The sequence below is a fragment of the Eleutherodactylus coqui genome, chromosome 11 (genome assembly GCF_035609145.1).
Source record: "Eleutherodactylus coqui strain aEleCoq1 chromosome 11, aEleCoq1.hap1, whole genome shotgun sequence".
NCBI lineage: Eukaryota > Metazoa > Chordata > Amphibia > Anura > Eleutherodactylidae > Eleutherodactylus > Eleutherodactylus coqui.
In genome coordinates this window covers 127,723,578-127,737,815 of record NC_089847.1, presented here as the reverse complement: position 1 = coordinate 127,737,815, position 14,238 = coordinate 127,723,578, and the positions used below count along the sequence as shown (strand labels likewise).

Here is a 14,238-nt window from a genome sequence, read left to right as displayed (position 1 = left end):
AAGGGGAAGGCGCTGCTGCACTGAGGGGGGATACCCGCCGGATAGCCCACCTGCACCCCGGCAACCAGAACGGCAAACTCCTCCGATTAGGTTTGTCATTCCTTGCAAAAGAAGTGGCCTCGGGGTAATTCAATGAAACAGTGCAGTACGGGGCTTCAGTAAGTGCACCCCGAGGCAAAGCTCTATGGAAATATGCTAAAAGGATAGAAATCCACCTAAACCGTTCTGTGACCTTCTATCAATGTGATTGTTCTCTTTGTAACGCCGCTAGAACCGTGCCATGCGCTTGCTACACTCTGCTGTTTATAGACTTAGAGCCGGAGCTCAATGCTACAGTGACACCTGCTGGCTCAAAGCCGGAACTGTACCAAAACTGAGGGGAGCTCATCAGTTACTTTGGGCTCATTCGTACGGGGGGATATACACTTTGTAGTATCTGCATATTGTTTGCACGCTTACTATGGAGCGCTGCACCCCTGTTGGTTTGCATTGGGGCCTTCAGACCTGCGAGAAAAAAAAATACAGCATCTGCCGTATATTTACGGATCGGAAGACGTTTCCAAATGTGTTCAACAATGTATTTAACGCACCCGCCCATCATTGTAACGGGTGGGGAGGTGCGCTAAAAATCGCTGAAATGCACTGAGATAGAGTAACCGCGTTCAAGAGTCGCAGCATTAGAAATGTCGCGCTCAAACGTTCGTCTGAGAAGCCCCATTGAAGTCAACGGAGGCGTTTTACAGTGTTTGTAGCGGTCATTTCAAATGCTGTAAAAAACGCCTGCGTGAGACTGGCCCTACCCAGGGGAGCCCCCTTTAATGCCTCATTCATATGGGCGTATATATATTCTTCATATTACGCCGCTAATACGGAGCTCTGAATCTGCATTGATTTCCATTGGGCCATTCAGACTTGCGTTTTTGATATGATTATCTCCGTACGTGAAAAAAATGCAGCATGTCCCATTTTGGCCTGTATTATGGATCGAAATAGTCCGTTGAAGGCAATGGGAAACTGCAAACATGCATCATATGTGTGTATTCACTGCATATTTGCACATACAATAAGTGAGAAATGGCCATGTGATACATTTCCCCCCCCCCCCCCCCCCATTTGGCTGCAGTGGTTCCCGGAGCCCCACACTAGTCTACCGTCAGGTGCCCAGAGTCCGTGGCTGATGTTATAGGGGTATTCCCACCTCGGCAGTCCTATCCCAATGTGTTCCAAATCACAAACCCATGCACTAATCCAGATGAGGTTTATTTCCAAGATGCTCCGTTCTCCAGGCATGGTGGATCTTGATTCCTCCGTCCTCTGGTTGTTTATCGCTCGTTGCACCACCTCTTCTATGGCAATTAGTAGCAGAGGCGGCCGGCGCTTGCGCCCTTCTTTTATCTAAATCTGATGGCCGGCATCTAAGGAGCACAAGCTTTGGCCGGCCATCAGCTACCATTGGGCTCTATTTCCTTCCATAGAAGAGGAGGTCGGTTTCCCTGGCAACAAGCAGTAAACAACCAGAGGACGGAGGAATCAATATCTGCAATATCCGGAGAACGGAGCATCTTGGAAATAAACATTGCTTGGGTGAGTGCATGGTTTTGTGATTTTGAATCTATTGAAATGGGACTCCAGAGATGGGAATACCCTTTAAGCTGGATGGCGGAGACCGGCCCCATGACAGCAGGCCAGCGTCAGGCTCCATATGTCATGGGAGACGTTGTGGGCAAAGGGGAGGGAGAAATAGAAGGAAAATAAGAGCAGCAATGGAGTCAGCTGGCCTCGGTCCTAGAGGTCTGCCGCCGCCGCCGTCCCACTTGCATCACACGGACGGGTCCTCTGTTACCACGTCTAGTAAGCAGAAATATTTCCTTGGAGTCGCGTCTAAATGCGCCGCCTTCATCATTGTATCCACAATCACAACGTGCCGAGACGGCGAGAGCAGCCATCAGCGGGACGAAGAAGGGAAAATGCCGGTAATGAAGCGTGATTGAAAAAAACTTCAGCCGCTCCTCACTCCCGATCACTTTTTGTCACACGCTGCTTTCTCCTTGGAAGTGATTGTTGAATGACGAGCCGGCGCCTGTTTACTGCCGAGCGCCGCTAATTGCCGAGATGTGACATTCTGTCTATCGAAAGACGAATGCTGCGGGTCCGCAGGTGGAGGGATTCATAAATGAATTATCTGCTTTCAGCACCGCTCCACTGTAGAGCCCTTCCTGTTTGTGCGGTCGGCCGTCAGCCGTGCGCCATGATTTATGCAAGAATGTAGAGTAACGAGTGCCAGACAGAATCGTGCTGGGGGGTTGGATCTCCAGGTTCAGGCTGTATACAGTTAAAGGGGTTGTGCCAGAATTTCAAGTTATCCCCTATACACGGGCTAGGGGATAACTTTCTGGTTGGTGGGGGTCTCGTTGCCACCGATTTTGAGAAGGGACTACACTCTCCTGTCACTGCAGGGGTCACGTCTCTCAGTGACGTCAGTCTGTATGAAGCACTGGTCGCACACGCACGGTCAACACTCCATGTATTGCAACTTCAACTTGTGATCGTTTGATCACTCATATAGTATAATGCAATACCAGAGTATTGCATTATACCGCTCTCTGACAAGTTGTCTATCAAGCCTGCCACAGACATGGTTTGATGGGCAGTCGGCCCTGGCGGCCTTCAAATCTGTATAGAGCGGGATCAACCCGCTTTTTCCACTCAGCGGCAAACTCCACTGCAAGTACCGCAATGTGAAAGAGCCCTTAGGGACCCGACTAAATACCCCATGTGAATGGAGCAGCGTTGTCCATGCTCAACCACCTCTCCAGGCAGCGATCCCCAACGTAAGGCAGCACCTTAGGGACTCAGACCCCGTGCATGGAGCAGCGGGATCACTCCTCTTATTAGTATGGGGTGTATGGGACTCTATAGACCGCTCCCCGATGTCATCCTTGACCGATTCCAGCCCGTGAGTTGTAATAATATTCGTGATTACAGATTTACTTACAACATGCAGGAAATTAAAAGCGCTAACTGATCTATGAAAGTGATGAGTGCTGCACGACGGGCTCTTCATCTGGAGTCGGCTTGCTTACAAAGAAGAGACTGCTGAGAATGCGGAATAAGGGTGGAGGTTACGTGAGCGAGAATATTCATTATCTGGTATTTATACTGCACCAGCACATTCTGCGCAGCTCCACAAAGGGCACTTACTGAGGTCCTTGTCTGAAAGGGCGTTTATGTAACGAAAGCTTAATCATCGCACAATAAAAAGTTCTGCAACTTTCTAATAAACTCCCTTTATTATCGTGACATTTTGGGGCCATAATTCAGGCTGCATAGTATGTCTTTATAACAGAAGTCTCGTTCTCTGATATCGAGCCCTGACCCTTAGATGTAAAAGAGAACACTTTGACTGCCACTAGAGGGAGCTAAGGAGGTTATTGAATACTGTATACAGTGAGCTCCTGAGCCTTCCCTAGTGGTGGCTGCAGGTAGCCAGAATGTTCTCTTTTAAATCTACACTGAATAGCCCCTTTATTAGAGCACCCTGCCCTTTCATGATTGACCCTCCCCTGTATGGAAATTATCCAAGCGCTGTGGAATAAGTTGGCGTTATACAAATAAAGATCATTATTATTCTCCCCGTGACCCCGGAGTGCAGCATAAAATCATGTGATGAGTTTTCCGTGGATCAGTTTCAGTGTGAATCCACATGAGATGGGAAAATACAACGATATGAGTGATTCCAACGAGGCCGGTCATCGGTGCTAGACTAGTCAGGGCCGGGATGTCACTGCCAACCACGTAGGACTTTCTCATGCAGCATTTAGGAGAGTATACTGGGAATGGTCTGTTAGAAGGAAATATCCAGCAACAGGGGATGCTTTGGACAGAAAGAACTCCTCACTGAAAGGGGTCGGAGGAGGATGTCAGGAATCGTTCTGGCAAACAGACGTTGCACTATCAAGCAAACTGCCACTAAATACAACGCTGGTGCTCCAGCTACTGTGTCCCAACATACAACTCGTCGTTCCTTAGCGGAGCTAGGCTATAACAGCAGGTGACCAGTTCCAGCACCATGGTGTTTAAGAGAAACGGAAAGCCAGGGGGCAAAAGAGAACAAAAATTGTTTTTCCACTGCTCAGTGATCCATCTGCTGGTCAGATGGATCCAGATTTCTGTTGCCCCGTGCTGATGGGAGGTCAGAATTTCCTGCAAGCAGCATGAATCACTGACCCCTTCCTGTCAGCTGCTCAGAACATGTCAGCACCGTCATTTAACTGCAGCAGCTACAAGAAGCTTCCTGTCCGCAGGGGCCGATATTCCTGCTGGACGATTTCATCACCTAGTGGAATCTACAGCACAACCAATTCCTGCGGTTCTGAAGTCCAACGCTCTACTTTGGGGTTTAATAAAGGGGTCATTCAGTGTATGTCTACACAGGAGATTTGATTCTCTGAATGACAAAGAGGAAGCTCCGATCACTACAGAGAAATGTAGAATGAATCCACAGAACATTGAACCCAGGAATGACCTGATGATAAAAGGTGGAGATTTACTTCAGCCGTCATAATAATTAATGAATCCAGAGGCTCAGTATGAACAGAGTTTTATAGGCTCTTTCAGTTCTGCATTGTATACATTTGTAGAATGGAGAAAAAGGAAACTTAAAGGGGCACTTACTTTTTCAGACAACTTCTGCTCATCTACTAGCTTGTGCTAGCCTCATAATTTCTGTAATATACTTGCATTAAAGATTTTGTTGCTTTAAATCACATTTGAAGTGGTTACAACTAGGGGTCTTCTTTCCAGCAATCCACTGTCTGTCGTTAAGTACAGAGCTTCTGTAGTAACAAGGACACTGACGTTTCCGCCGAAACCGGGAAAGTGCTGTCTTCACAGGCACTCCTGTGCAGAAAGAGGCTGCAGGCTGACAGATCTGCAGACACTGTAATAATGATCTCCACAAATTCTACCTCTCCTGCATTTCTCTGTGTCTATACACACACATAATAGTGGGATGCTCACCATTGGCTTGAATTGTCATGGGAGAGCAGAAAGGCGGGTATTCAGAAACTGCCCCTCTGCTGATTGGACCACAGACTGTGCAATGCAGCATGGAAGTGAAGGCAAGGAAGTCAGGACAGTGAACTACTGGCAGAATTCTAGGTTGCTACAAGCAGTATGACAACAGAAAAATGGGGAAGATGACCTGAAGAAGAGCGCTTACAGACATGAAATAGGCAGGTGCAAACAGCAGCATATAAGGGATAAGGAGAACCTGGGGTATGATCGAAAACTTTTTGAAAACTCAGGAAGGCTAGTAAAATAATGGATTATCATCAGTAATGCTGCCGATCCAGAGGGGCCGTCTGGAATAAACAGATTTGCATTAACCTTTTGTGTGCGGTTCTATTTGTTACGCCCTGTTTATTGAGATGCTTTGCTCATCAGCATTCTATGACGCGTCGGTAGCTGACGTTTCTTCAGACGTAGATTACATTTCCCTGACCACACCGAGCGAGCGCTTCAGCTTTGTTATGTTAAGCAGCATTCCGGATTCCTACAGCCTTCAAAGCCATTCCGCTTCTTCTTCGTCTTCGCTATTTTGCCCATTAATTCCACAATATTTCCCTTCCACATTGTTCTTTTACAGAACAGCGGGGTTTTCACATGAGATCCGAGCCTCATATAACATACTCTATAAATTAGCCACATTATGTCCACAGACATCTGCCAGCAGTACTATGAGAACGCCTCCGACTGATGCAAAGAATTCTGCAGCCAACTTGCAAGATGCCAGAAAGTTATATTGTATCAATTAAAGGAGTTTTCCCATTAAAGACATCTGTCCGCAGGATAGGGCATAAATGACTGAGCACCGGGGGTCCAACCGCTGGGAGACATAGCCATCCCGAGACTGGTGCACCCGATGCCCCATGTGAATGGAGCAGTGCTGCTCAAGCTCCGCTGCCGCTCCATTCATGATCTATGCACCTGGCAATCTCTCCTGCCCATAGAAGTGAATGGAGCAGTGTTGCACATGCTCGGCCGTTGCTCCATTCACTTCTGTGGGACAGGTGGAGAGCAATGTGCTCGGCAATTTTCCTTGATCCCATAGAAGTGAATTGAGCGGTGGTTGGACATGCACACCACCCCTCCATTCACATGGGGCATTCATGTGCAGCAGTCTTGGGGTTCAGAGGTCAGAACTAAATATTCTATGTCATAGTTTTTAAAAAGTTGCATCTTCAGTAGGGATGAGCGAGTATACTCGCTAAAGCACTACTCGTCCGAGTAATGTGCTTTAGACGAGTATCTCCCCGCTCGTCCCTGAAGATTCGGGGGCCACCGCGGAGCGAAAGCGGCGGGGGAGAGCGGGGAGGAACGGAGGGGAGATCTCTCTCTCCCTCTCTCCCGCCCGCTCTCCGCTGCTCCCTGCCGCAACTCACCTGTCAGCTGCAGCGGCTCCAGAATCTTCAGGGACGAGCGGGGAGATACTCGTCTAAAGCACATTACTCGAGCGAGTAGTGCTTTAGCGAGTATACTCGCTCATCTCTAATCTTCAGCTTAATTTTTGCAGCTTTTGACTTGTCCAGCATTCACATATAGAGCTTCCATTAAATTTCACTAGCTAGTTATTAGAATCTGTCCACATTGTGTTGACGAGCACGCCCATTGCAGTCATCCCATGATGTCTATTTTTTTTAAGGGGCCATTCTGGTGAAAACATGTTTTTGTATCCCTGCACACCCCACCTAATTGCCAGCCACACTCTGGGGTCTCCTATGTCTATTGCAGTCACCTCCGTGCAGTGCAGGCACCATCATAAGGGCTTGTCCACACAAGTGCAAAGATCGCGGCTATACTGCACTAAGGATTGGGTGAAAGGGTTAATTCCTGTTACTTGTAGTAGCCCGTTCACACAATCCGAGGTGTGTGGTGTGTGCTTTCCAGCTTTCCTATGGAAAGCACGCACCAAAGATGGGGCAGGTCCTATCCTTGCGCGCCCCACGGAGCTTAGATGCGATCTGCAGTCGTATGTCCTATCTGTGCTAGATGCGCGAATTTAGCGTGCCTAACAATCATTCATGTGAACGCTTCTCCAGGAACCCATTGGTTCCAACAGAAGCTCGTCCTGTGCGCACCTCTAATGCACATGACAGCGCTCATGTGAATGAGGCCTAATGCTGAGAGTTCTCCCTGCTCACTTTCTCTGTGCTCTCCTAACATTTCCGTGATGCATTAGCAGTACCTCACATGATCAGCTAGAGTCAGTACCATCTCTGCCTGCAGGGAGGACAATGCCATTACCTTATGTATTCTATCTTCACCTAAATAAACTACAGACAATAATACAGTCAGGAACATGAGCTGTGATCTCCTTCATTATAACTGTGACAGGAGGTGTGTGATCATCAGATAGGCCTCCAGCACACTAGCCTATTTGGGGCTGTGTGCTGTCTCTGTTTATCTACGGACAGCACACAGCCCTATTATAGGACTATGAGGGCATGCACACTGTCATATTTTTACATGAACCATCGTCTCACGTGAAAATACTCATCACATGTGCTATTCTGGTCCGTATCACTGTGCATAAATCGGGCAGCACACATGGGTGTCCATGTGCTCTCTGATGCGAGTTGCACCCAAGCCTCTTGGGCACATGGGCACAGCTTTTAGATACAGGTATTATGCAACTGGCCTAACTAGGAGAGTAGTGTCTGTGCTCCTTTTAAAGAGCTTGAGTGGTAGAGTCCATTACACTGAGATTATACTAACTGAAAAACTAACTAATTTGAGAATACATAAAGCCAAGTAAATCTCAGCTGGTCAGAATTGAGGTCACGTGACCCACCTGGAAAGAAGGACTCCAGGAGTTTCATATAGAAAGGAATAACTAACCAAGATAATACTAGCAGATATATATATATATATATATACACTGAGTCATAGCTACATAAGCAATAGAAAATATCACCAGAATGGCCCTTTAAAAACTCTATGTCCTGCAAAACATGGCAGCAAAGCCCGCTTATATGGGTACTGCAGGGGCAAAAACCCCATGAGCTTACAATCAAATTTGCCTCCCGATGTGATTAAACTGAAGATCTGTGGAGGAGAAGTAAAGCAGAATATCTGCAGATTTGAACAGGGCTCTAACAAGGGCGTTGCATATTACATGGCCCTTTTATGTGCACAAAATACTGAAATTCCCATTAGGTATGAGACGCCGGCGATGTAAAGTACATTCTACCCACCAGCTCAGGAAGCCTGGTAGGAGGTATTTTAATTAAGACCGTTAGTTCAAAAAAATGCAGTTTGACTCTCGGCTGTCACCCAGGTGTAAGAACCTGGAGCTGGAAGAGAGATGCTCTCAAGCTCCCAGCACGGGACGAGGCACATCGGGAAATCACTCATAGAACTGGATGGGTTAGGTAACGGGAGGGTAGTCGCGTGAAAAAAAACACACATCTCACGGGAAGGGGGGGACCATTTTGCAGCTCTCATATGACCAACGCCTAAATAAGAAGCCGCCACGGAGATCACACGAAAAATTAAACCCGGGAGGATGTTTCGTTTGCATGTCGGCCATACATACAACAATAGACATACTAGGGTGGAAAGGCTTCTAGGTTATACATTTTGTCTTCTTCCTGTCCGCTCATACGTTGTAGGATCAGTGGATGTGGATCCGATGTGCCACATACTCATTAGACTTTGGGCCAAATCCAGAAGCGACACCTGAAGAAATCCAGTCTTCACCTTTTTACCCCTCCAGTTGGGATCTGGGATTTGCTGCAGGGTTCCCAGCCTGTTACTCTGACAGTGGTCCTAGTTATGTGCCTGCTGGTGCTACATTAGACTAGCACACAGTACCTGAGGTCTGAACAGAGGTATAGTCCAAACAATCCAGGTCGTGGCAGGCAGAAAAACTTCAAAACAAAAGGCACACAGAGCAGGTTCTATTAGATACAAAAAAGGCCAGGAGTCGGGGGAGGCAGGAAACAGAAGAATGGTCCATACAACAAGCCCGGGTCAGGAGTGGAGAATTCAAAGAGTCAGAGTTAGCCAATGTCAGAAACCAGGAAGTCAGCACAAACGGACAGCACCTTCAGCTGGACCAAGGGAGAAGAGTGCCTATATTACCAGAGGTACTCCATGATGGAAAAGGGACAATGGCAGAGTGCTAGCTGGTCTTTTAAGAGTGCAAGCATGTGCGAGCATGCCCTATGGGCAGCCAAGTGGGACAGTTAGGGGCTAGACGCTTGCTTTAGACATAGGAAGAGCGAGCACCGTGGCCACCAGCGGAGGAAGGTGAGGGAAGATGGCGCCCGCTGCTGTTAACCGTAACAATGGCTTAATGTTAGGGTGGCATTAAGATATTAGCTGTGACAGGTGCTTATCATACAAATCGTCGTCTTTTTTAGGTAAATCAGTAGCCCTTGCATACTCAAGCTCCACCAAATTGCATCCCATAGCTGGTTTTGCCCCCATTTGTGGGGCTCTTTAAAGAGGTTCTGTCCTGTTCTTATGTCAGTGGGGCTGCATGTGTAGCTTTGCAGCTGCGGCCCTGCTGACTTCTTTTGTTTATACTCCCTTCCATTCCCCCATGGCGGTTCATCTTAAGTTTGGCTCCCCGCACTGTAAATGTGTCAAGTGAACAATTCCGACCACTCACTTTCAATCTAGCCGGATGTCACCCATTAAAAGCAGTGGGGATGACCAAATTCACATGTTCACAATGCCGAGACCTGAATTTAAAGGGGTTGTTCCACTTCTATCTGTTTTGCTGCAGGAAGCAGACAGCTCCGTACTTTACGCAGTGCCCTGGGTTGGTACTGCAGGCTGAGTCCTATTGAAGTGAATGAGACTCACCCTGCAATACCAACTTAGGCCACTGTGCAATCTATGGAGCTGTCTGCTTCCTGCAAAGATATGAGAACATGACAGGTCCTCTTTAATGTTTCACATTAGGGCATATAGATATTTTTAGAGGGTGGAGTCTCCTTGCTTGGAATCCCATCTCTTAGCTACAATGGAGACCTTCTACAAAGTGTCGGGGACTTGGTGGGACTGAGCATTGCATAATTGCACATTTATTTGAAGGTTGCTCTAGGGAAAATTACTGGCTGATTTACTGATCACTATGGCGACTTTGGCGAGAGGGGGTGGCTTCTAAAATGGAATACCCTGGAAATCGACTGAAAAATGTGTTTTAGCATCAACATGGAAAGGGGGTTCTTACTATAGGAGCGGTGCTACTAAAGACTCCTTTACACGGCTCGAAATGATCCGGGTGACGAGTGCCAATCCATGAGATAAACGCTTGTTCAAATGGCTGTTATGCTGTATGATTCAGGCTTTATGGGGGCCAAGCTCGTCATGATCTTCCCTCCACCATTCACTTTCATTGCTGTTGGTAACACATTCCCTGTTTTATATGGGCAAATGTGCAGCCAAGAATGAAGATGTTTCTGGCAGCACAAACGAGCTGATCGGCCAGCAAATGAGCATTTGTCAGCCCATTGCTACACTGTGTGAAATGACCTTATACGCCGTCCTACCAAAAGTAATTGGAAACCCCTGGAAGAATCAAAAGTAGTGTTTTATATCCATATCTTAATACATAGTGGGGGTCCTTTGGCCCTAATGACTTTGGATACTCTCCATGGTATACTAAAGTCTGATACACTTCAGCTGGTATTTCCCTCCATTCATCCAGCAAACATCTAGCAAGTTCACTCAAAGTAGATGCATCCAATTGTCTACAAAGGTGTAAGAAGTGTCGTCATTGGACAATTGAGCAATGAAAGTGCGTTCTATGGAGTGACGAATCACACTACTCCATCTTCACATCAGATGGAGGAGGTACCCGGGTGCGGGGGATGCTGGGGAACGCCGCCGGCCTAAGTGTGTCGTGTCAATAGTCAAGTATGATGGAGGTTCCGTTATTATCTGTGGTTGTAGTGACAAGAACCATGAATATGTAGGAGACAATGTGGTAATACTCTGGGAATGGTCGGCCATACTTCCAACAAGACAACGCGCCTTGTCATACATCTGGTACTGTTCTATGTTGGTTCGAGGGTATGGATGTTCCACGCTTGGACTGGACTGCAAAGTCCTGACCAGAACCTACTGAACATTTTGGGACGAACTGGAACATCGGGTCAGGAAATATGAACAACGTCCATCTTCTTTGTTCGAACTCACCAGATGTTTGCAGGATGGATGGAGGGAAATACCAACTGATGTGTATCAGACGTTAGTAGATAGTATGCCACAGAGCGTGTCCGGTGTCATTAGGGCCAAAGGAACCCAGCTAAGTATTAACAGATTAAAATAAATGCTTCTTCTGATTCTTGCTCAGGTGTCCAATTACTTTTGGTAGGATAGTGTAGATCGGTATGTTAAATTGTGTCCCCAGTTATAAATCATGAAAGCCGGAACTCAACATAGATCAAGTATAAAGGCACAGCTTTATTAAACAACGGGAATGGTAAAATCCAGCAGGCTGAGCGTTGCTGGCGCATTTCGAGCCTGGGTTCTTACTAGATCTTGGCTGCCCATAGACTACAATGTCCTGATGGCCCATGCATGCCCCCTAATGTAGGAAGGTTAAACTTCTGGTCAATAGCTGCCGCACGCCGAAGCGACTCTCAGCTTGATGGCTTTTAACGTTCCTGTCACTTAATAAAGCTGTGCCTTTTTACTGGATCCCCACGTGGCGCGCCGGGATCCTTCTCTTGCCAGTTACGAGCCGCCATGCAGCTCACGGGGTTAAAGTCTTCCTGTAAATGCGGGCAGCTGGTAAAATGTACAACGTCCGTCCGTAGTTACACTCATGAATATAGACTCCATCTAATCGGAACGCAGCTGAGCCAAAATGTTTTCCGATCGCCACATTTAGGATATGTTCACATATAGCGGAATTGTCGCAGATTTTCCGTGCAAGTCTACGCTGAATATCTGCAAAGGATTACAGTACGAGCGTGCGGATGATATCTGAAGAATGTCATCCCCGTGCTGCAGGACGTTATATCAGTAACTTGTCCACCGGTGTATTTGCAGTTGATATTTTTGCAACATTTGGACCAAAAGCCGCAGGCCCCCGACGCCCCTCCTGTGCTGGCGCGTTGTGCCCAAGAGGCGAGTTATGCCGAGGCCGCACGTTGACATGCATCAGCGTGACCTATTTCTCATCTGTGATACAGACAGGAATAGGATGTGTCCACATGACAAAACATCCACGTGCATCTTCTCACAATAGGGTCGTGCGCTGTCCGTGGGTTCACATAGACAGCGCACGACCCCCAAATACGCCAGTGTGCCGGAGGCCTGACAGCGTGGAGGAACGTTTTGTGAAGGCGCCGAGCTTCTTCACAAGGATTTTGCTTTTGTCATTTTCTGGAACGACGCAGCGTGAAATCAACCTGAAAGGCTTTTCTTCTCAATTAAAGTTTTTTTTTTCTTAACTCCATTTTTTTATTCTTAAAGGGGTCGTCTGGGGTTACACAAAATAGTCGGATTTCTTTGAAATGGCTCCAGTCTTGTGTCTGTTATTGTGCAGTAACCTCATTCACTTTGCAGTAGCAGACCACCCAGGGTGCTCTTTTGGGGGGGAAAACTGAATCTTTTTTAATTTCCCCTTCGCAGATGAACGGTATTTCTGTCCAATTTTTGGACTGAAGTAGTCCCCATTCATTTGTATGGGTGTAATGATGTAATGGAATGGTGAAAATGGGCTTCTTTTTTACTCAGATGAATGTCATAACCTATTCTTGACTGTATGATAATAAAACATGTACATTTGGGGGTCCTGCACACCGGACATCATACAGGCCGGACGTCCAGGTGCTGTCCAATGCAACGTGCGCCCAAGAATATCAGGCGCAACTTCAAATGTGTCCATTTGCGTATATCTTTACCTAATCTTCCATGTCTCCTCTGAACATCTTCCCTTCACTGTTAAAACAGCATTGGTAATTTACACTGAATAGCGCCTTTATTAAAGCCCCCCGGTTCTGTCACAATTGGCGCTTCCCTGCATGGACGTTCTCCCCGTGACCCCGGAGTGCGGCATAAAATCACATGACAAGTTTTCCGAGGATCAGTTTCAGTGTGAATCCACATTAGATGGGAAAATCCAGCGATCTGAGGGACTTCCTGGTCATTAGTGCTGGATAAGCCAGGGCCGGGATGTCACTGCCAACCTTGTTGGGTTTTCTTATACAGCGGAGTGTAGAGTATACCAAGAATGATGTGATCAAGGAAGGACATTCAGCGAAAGGAGATCTTGTGGACTGAAACGGCTCATCCCCAAAAGGGGTCAGAGGAGGATGTCAGGAATGGTTTTGACCAACAGGCTGCACAATCAAGAGGAACCAAATATAATACAAGTGCTCTGAGTAAGGCCTCCTGCAGACGGCCGGGTCAGATCCAGCTGCGAGAATTCAGAGAGCAGCGCGGGCACTCACCTGCTCCCGCGGCCCCGACTCTTTCATGTGCCGGCAGACAGCGCATGCGCAGAGCCGAGCCGGCAGCTGGTGAGTGACGCCCCGCACAGAAATAGAGCATGCCGCGCGAGATTTCACGCGGCCGTCTGCATAGGATTGCATTTGTTAACGCTATCCTATGGCAACTTTCATGGGCGGAAATTCCGCGGGAATTTCCGCCCGTCTGCAGGCGGCCTAATGTGTCGGAACACACAACTTGTCGTTCCTTAGCTCAGGTGGGCTTTAATGTCAGACAACAAGTTCCAGAAACATTAAGTCCGAGAAAAACTGAAAGTCGAGGCTGCAGTGGGTGAAAGAGCACAACAATCGTATCTCTGAGCAGCGGATGAATCCAAATTTTTGTTGCACCATGCCGATGGGAGGTCAGAATTTGGCACAAGCAACATGAATCGCTGACCCCTTCCTATTAGGCTGGTGGAGTAATGTGGTGGGGATGCTTTCTCGGCACACCCCGGGTCTTCTGATATCTGCGGACGGATGCCTTGACGAAGTTCTGAAAGAAAGTCCAACGTGCTACCGGATGGGGGTCGTTAATAAAGTGGCCATTCGGTGAGCACTCTACCGCTGACTATGGAGAGGTTCCTATTCCAGCTATGAGGTCAGGGTCTCATCCTCCGGCGCTGCCGGCTGTCTGCCATGACACAAGTCTTTTTTTCTGTCGGTTTTATTACAACAAGCCGAAAGTAAATGTTTTCATTTCATATCGGTGCTCACTTTTTGATCT

The 14,238-nt window shown here is 47.5% G+C and overlaps 1 protein-coding gene across 1 annotated transcript in view; it reads left to right on the top strand.

Moving 5' to 3' along the window:
• LDLRAD3 (low density lipoprotein receptor class A domain containing 3) overlaps nucleotides 1-14,238 on the top strand; it is a 170,200-nt gene that overhangs the window by 86,641 nt on the left and 69,321 nt on the right. The window lies entirely within an intron of this gene.